Source organism: Berghia stephanieae, chromosome 14 (assembly GCF_034508935.2).
Source record: "Berghia stephanieae isolate SIO BIC M18660-M18661 chromosome 14, UCSD_Bste_1.3, whole genome shotgun sequence".
In the NCBI taxonomy this organism is placed as follows: Eukaryota; Metazoa; Mollusca; class Gastropoda; order Nudibranchia; family Aeolidiidae; genus Berghia; species Berghia stephanieae.
This window is the reverse complement of record NC_088373.1, coordinates 22,703,383-22,710,071: the sequence shown is the minus strand read 5'-3', so window position 1 is coordinate 22,710,071 and position 6,689 is coordinate 22,703,383. Positions and strand designations below refer to the sequence as shown.

Below are 6,689 nucleotides of genomic sequence, written 5' to 3'. Positions count from 1 at the left end.
GATAAAGGGGAAACCAGAAACGTTCATTTGATCTGTTTTTGTAATCAAATTGAAGCTTACATTCAATTTCAAATTGTTATTTATTTCTTCGAGCTTCGAGCAGCAACATTTACACGTCCTGTGTAGTTCTTTGTGGCAAATTGTGCAGTTATTGCATTGAATATTTTTTATGCCCTTTTGTAGGAGTTTATAATATTCTGTGATCAAAATTAAAGATTTCTGTTTTTCTTGATGAAGGTGCAGCGTGGCTCAGTGGTACGGTCTTTGCTTCCTACCCAATAGGCACCCAGTTCAATCACCCGCGGCTGCGTTGTGTGGCCTTGAGCAAGTCAACTCGCCCTAGCTCACTTTGCGGCTAATGCCTGGGTTACTCCAGTCTTCCCTTGGAATAGACCCTAGAGACAAATTTCCCCTTGGGGATGAATAAAGGGAATTTTATCTATTTATTTTATTAGGATTGGGTGAAAATGGAGAACTTTTCAGGAAGAATGTCAAGTTACGGATTCCTTAAGTCTTGTTACGCTTGTAACACCACTTAGTTAGTGCGGCTATGTACCTAGTATGACACTTGCTTTTGGATCGGAAGGTCCTGGGTTCGAGCCTCGCTCGGTGCATAGTTGAGTCCTTGTAAAAAGCTCTTTACTTTCATTCTCTCACCGTACTCAGGTCCTGGGTTCGAGCCTCGTTCACGCATAGTTGAGTCCTTGGTAAAGGCTCTTTACTCACATTCTCTTATCGTACTCAGGTGTAAAAGTAAAATGAGTACCTGGCCATTAACAGTGTTGTCTGTCCGAAAAAAAATTGCAAGATCGTCCTCATGTCCCGTTCTTACATGTTACGTATTGCTGTTGGTCAGGGACCCCTTGTAAAACGCTTTGAACATGTTACGTGGATATTGCGCTCTATAAAAGTTGCTCAAGTTGTTTTTAAAAAGCTCAACTTACTCACTTAGACTTAGAATCAACTCACTTGACTCCATCATATGCTTCAAATTATTTTACAAAGAAAAATAATGATCTCCTCTCAAAACATAATAATAATAATAAGAAGAAGAAGAAGAAGAAGAAGCGGGCATTGACTGAGAGAAAACATGACAATAATAAGGAGTAAATTTAAATTGCTAAAAATAAATAAATGCATAGAATTTTTTGTGATGTTTGGGAGGCCTTCCGAAAGCTCCTACATCCCCAGTATTCTTTTTTTTTAATATATATTTATAATGTTCTAGGAGAGGGGTTTGGATGGGGGAAACTTTTTTTTAAAGTCTCCCCCCTCCTAGAACATTATAAAAAAAGTGTCCCCCCTCCCAAACCCCCTACTAGAACATTATTTTTTTAAAAAAAAAGAATACTGGGGGTGTAGGAGCTTTCGGGAGGCCTCCCAAATGTTTCACATAAGTATAAAAAAACTAAGAACTGTTCCAATCACGACCATATCTCATCATTCTTCACTGGACCATGTCCCGAAAAATCGACGTTCATGCATGGCTAGGCTCAACCACGCTTTCCGCACCAGAAGAATGATAGAATTAGCCTTACTTACTACTATTCCACTCAACTTGGCTTGGGTATTGTTTGCTCGGCCTGTTAGAACAATAACGGACACGTTGAAGTTGTCAACAAATTCTCTAGAAAATAATATAATGGACTGTCTCTGAAATATGAATAATACTTGCCTCTCTGGAATGCAGACACAAGAATAGTTAAATACAACTTTCTGTAACTCCGCTTAGATTAGACAAGTCGTATTCTTTGATGTCAATGCGGCAACTTTATGAACGCACACCTCTCGTCAACCCCAGACACTAATATTCCAGATAATTTGAAGGAAAAATGTCATATGAGCCAACAAACCACACCAAATTCATCTTCTACATTTCTAAAGTAATTGATAATAATTATTTGTTGTATGTAGCACAAGAACCAATAGAATTGTACAAACGGTCGGCTAAGCTCTATGGTATATGATGCAATTTATGGTCGCATTTTCAACGAGACAAGGGTCTGAGGTCCGATTCCCAGTTACGAAATACGAAATAATCTGATTTGGAGATGATTTTTATATATATTTTGCGATGTATCTAGAAAACTTCCCAGATGTAAAGTGATAAATAAATTACAAAATATTATTTTAAAGATTTGTATTTAAAATGCCAAGACGACAATCTGAATTTGACTCGTATTCATATTCAGAATTTCTCGAAGCTCCATTTGCGAAGAGACATTGTCGACCTATCTTGAGAACTTGTCGATCTGTGAAGGGTTAGTTATCATTAGGCTGTTACTTTATTATGACTTTATGTGATATCTTTGACAACCAAACTGCTTTGAAAAGTACAATCAACTATAAACATCTACAAACATTACAGAACATCTAAATCTACGTTCAATTCTGATCAAACTCAAACCTTTTTTTTCTGTGCACCTCGCTTTTGGAACCGTTCGTTATTTTTCAAAAAGATCGTCTTTAGCTTGTGAAACACCAAATGGGCAAACATGATCCGATCTTGAGCTATGATTCCGACACACCCTCAGTAAATTGCTTTTTGATTGGTTCCTTTACCTGACCTAGTTTTAGTTTTTTGGATTGCCAGTTACACGTTTTTTATGCCAAATTCTAAAAAGCTAAGAAGTTCAGGCATCATCATATCCATCTTTAGCACTTTTTGATACTTGTTTTTATTTTTTAAATTATATTTTTGCTTGATAACAAACAAACAAACAAATAAACACTAAGTTCATATTATAATTTTCATATTAAACCACCGAGACAAGTTGAAGCTTTCAGTCGGGTCGGATTTGATTCAATGTTAAATGGTACCTACATTAGGCCTCAATTTCATCATTCAATAAAACGGTTGGAGCAGTGGCGGTTCTAGCCTATGTACAGTGGTTGGGCAAAGAGGATTCGGTCATATATATATATATATATATATATATATATATATATATATATATATATATATATATATATATATATATATATATATATGATATATATTTTTTATTTTTTATTTTTTTGTTGTTTTTTTAATAAAAAATTTTTTTGATTTTTTTTTTCGCCTTTAAACAAAAAATATTTCAACCACCAATAATCACATTCACAATGAAATGACAATACCAGTAGATTTTAATTCTTCCAAACGTAATCAAAAATGAATCACGAAAGAGAATACAACTAAAAAATAAAGCGACGAGACAAAATGCGACAACACCTTGACAATACAAGTCCATTTCGTTCACTCGAAAAATTAAAGAGATGCTTTAATCCCTCAACGGCGATATTAATATTGCTTTTACATATTTCTGGTTTTCAGTAGTACGTAGTAACCTTAAAGTTTTCATGGAGAAGCAACAACAGCGATATGACTCGAGTTTCATTCAGAGCTCAAATTGCATAATTTTTACTGCTGTCTTGGTGGTCAGAATGATTGTGCCGGTGGTGGTAGTGGTTGGAATAGTGGTAGCGGTGGTGGTGGTGGTGGAGGAGGAGGAGGAAGACGAGGCGGTGAGGGGTAATTATGGTAGTGGTTTTGGTGGTGCTGTTGGTTAGAATGATAGTTGTGGAGACGATGACGGAAATTGTATGGTGATGTTGATATTGTTTTTATTTCTATTGTTGTACTTGTTGTTAATATTGTTGTTGTTGTTGTTAATGATGATGATGATGATGATGATGATGATGATGATGATGATGATGATGATGATGATGATGATGATGATGATGATGATGATGATGATTATGATGACAACGACGATGTCGTCGACAATGATGGTTACCATACGATATTACAAAATTTATTCAATCTTAGGCTTTCGCCAATTAATCATACAATTTGATGACCACATACATGAAAGTGGAAAATAATGGCAAATGGGACCAAACAATAAACTGATACCATTAATAACCACCAAAAAAAAATACAACAATAGTAATACCACCAATACGTACAATAATAATAATAATAATAATAATAATAATGATAATAATAATAATAATAATAATAATAATAATAATAATAATAACAATAATAATAATAATAATAATAATAATAATAATAATAATAATAATAATAATAATAATAATAATATTAATAATAATAATAATAATAATAATAATAATAATAATAATAATAATAATAATAATAATAATAATAATAATAATAATAATAATAATATTACCATCATCATTACTACTACCACCACCGCTACCACTATACCACCATCACCATCATTATTACGTTTCCAATTATTTTTTCTCGTTTTTTAAAATTTGATATCTATCAAAACAGACGAAAATTCCGGTGATTTTTTTAAAGGGTAGTTAAAATATCTACGATTTTATTAGCCCTGAAAACTACGATTTTTATTTTCCTATCTAAAGTAGGCAGGTCTGCTATGACAAGTATCAGTATCAGTTCCATAGTCAAAATAAGACAAACAAAAACAACGTTTATTTAATATTAGGCTTTCGCCAATACTTCATACAATATAATTAAGACAAAATAATGTTACCAATCTCTCCTCATGTATTCGTTTGACTATCGTCACAATAATTACCGTGTTATCTTTGCTCCTTACCCAACCAATCCCTTGCTTCCCGCCTCTTCATCGCGAACCATCTTATGTATGTATTAGCTTCAGGACGGGCAAGTACGGAATCTGCCCACCCTTCCGTATTTCCTCTATAACTTAGAATTCAACTATCTCCTTACTCAGAAGAGTATTTCTCGTATACTAATTCAATTGTTGAGAAAACCAAAATGGTGGTTGTATTTTATATATTTATTTAGTCGTGACTTTTGAATAAAAGTGTTTTGTTTTATTAGAGGGAATACAATAGAAAATTACATTGTTTTGCAAAAATATTTAGTCTGGCAATAAAAATACAGCGGTAATTACTTTAAGAATAATAATAAAAAAAGAATTAACAAATTAATTTGTTAAAAAACAAAACAAAAAACAACAACAAAAAACAACAACAACAACAACAAACAAATAAGAAAACAAATAAATGAGTTTTGAGAAACACTAAAGAAAACGAGGGGAAAAAAAATAAATAATTTAAATGGATAAACAAATATATTAAAACAACACAAACTAATACTAAATTGATATAATATTAGTAAATTAATAAATTTAATTCAATACTGGAACCTTCCCAGCACAAGTAAGGCAATAAATAAGAAAAAGTTCGTTTGCCAAAATCTCTATTTAGTGTACACTGGTTAATAAGGTGGGCTCATTTGAATTAGCCCGACCTAGTACTAGAGAGGTCAGACAGCAAAATCACCGTCAGGCGACGTGACGATGAGATGACGATGTGGGCGGAGTGGAGTGGAGTGGTTGGGGGGGGGGGGTGATAAAAAGAACAGGAGCGTATCCTGGTTTATGTATTACGGGATGCATGGTGATTCGCAATCTATCAAAAATACACACAAATTGATTTCAGTACAAAGTATCAATTTTAAGTAGTAACTTTTGAAATTATCTAATTTAGATTTGATTATTTCGGACCTGGTAATACAGCATATAACTTGAAAAAACAGGCTGGTATTTGCCCACCCTGCCCATTATTACCAGCCGTCCCTGGGTTGGAGATAAGATAACTCAAGAGGAAATTATTCATTTCTAAATATGCACGCAATAGATGAACATTCTGTATTAGTCCACTTATTTGAATTCTAAATAATATTTGGTTTGACGTTAATCTCATCTTTTTATGAGGTTGTAATTAGATCGTTTTTCTAATAAAAAAAAAAAAAAAAAAAAAAAAAAAAGAAGAGGAGTTAGGCAGGGTGTGTTTTGTCTCCAGATTTATTCAACCTCTATAGTGAAATGATATTAAGAGATATCGAACATAAGAAGGGGGTGTGTATTGGAGGAAAGAATGTAACAAATCTGAGGTATGCAGATGATACGGTTCTACTGGCAGAATCTGAACATGAACTACAAGAATTACTGGATGTTGTAGTCAGGAGTAGTGAAAATATGGGACTGAACTGAATATATCTAAAACAGAATGTATGACGGTATCTAAAAATAATAACCCACCAGCCTGTGTAATAACAAGCAGAGGACAAACAATACAACAAGTTGAATGTTTCAAATATTTAGGCTTCAATGTAACATCCAATGGAAAATTAGATTGTGAAATAAAGAAAAGAATAGGTATGGCGAAGAATGCATTCAACCAGCTGCATACAATTATGAAAAACAGGAATATTAGCATGAAAACAAAAATCAAAGTCCTGGATTGCTATGTACTGTCTGTGCTGCTATATGGTTGTGAGAGCTGGACCATAAACAAGACCATGGTTAAAAGACTGGAGGCAGTGGAAATGTGGTTTTACAGAAGAATGATGAGGGTGTCATGGATGGAAAGGAAAAGAAATGAAGAAATTTTAGAAATGGCAAACAGAAAAAGATCACTGATAACAAAAATCATCAAACGCCAAATGGAATTTTTAGGACACATTATCCGCCACCCTGGTTTGGAAATACTCGCCTTGACTGGAAAGATGAATGGAAAAAGAATAAGAGGAAGACAAAGAATAACGTATTTGAAAGGGATAAGAACTTGGACAGATGAAGCTGAGAAAGGTGGCGCTGCTTTAATAGAACTGGCAAGAGATAGATCAGCTTGGCGGAAGATGACCTCCGACGTCTGCTTCAGATATGGAACTACAT

General features: G+C 33.7%; 1 protein-coding gene across 3 annotated transcripts in view; it reads right to left on the bottom strand.

Moving 5' to 3' along the window:
• The window catches only part of LOC144960014 (cystathionine beta-synthase-like), a 35,365-nt gene extending 33,565 nt beyond the window's left edge, over positions 1 to 1,800 (bottom strand). The window contains exon 1 of one of the 3 annotated variants that reach the window (XM_078892959.1): positions 1,676 to 1,800. The gene's annotated coding sequence lies outside the window, so the exon portion shown is untranslated. Of the gene's footprint in view, positions 1 to 1,542; positions 1,563 to 1,675 lie in introns of those variants that run through there. The other 2 variants (XM_078892957.1, XM_078892958.1) reach the window with 2 other exon arrangements.
• Between the last annotated feature and the right edge of the window lie 4,889 nt (positions 1,801 to 6,689).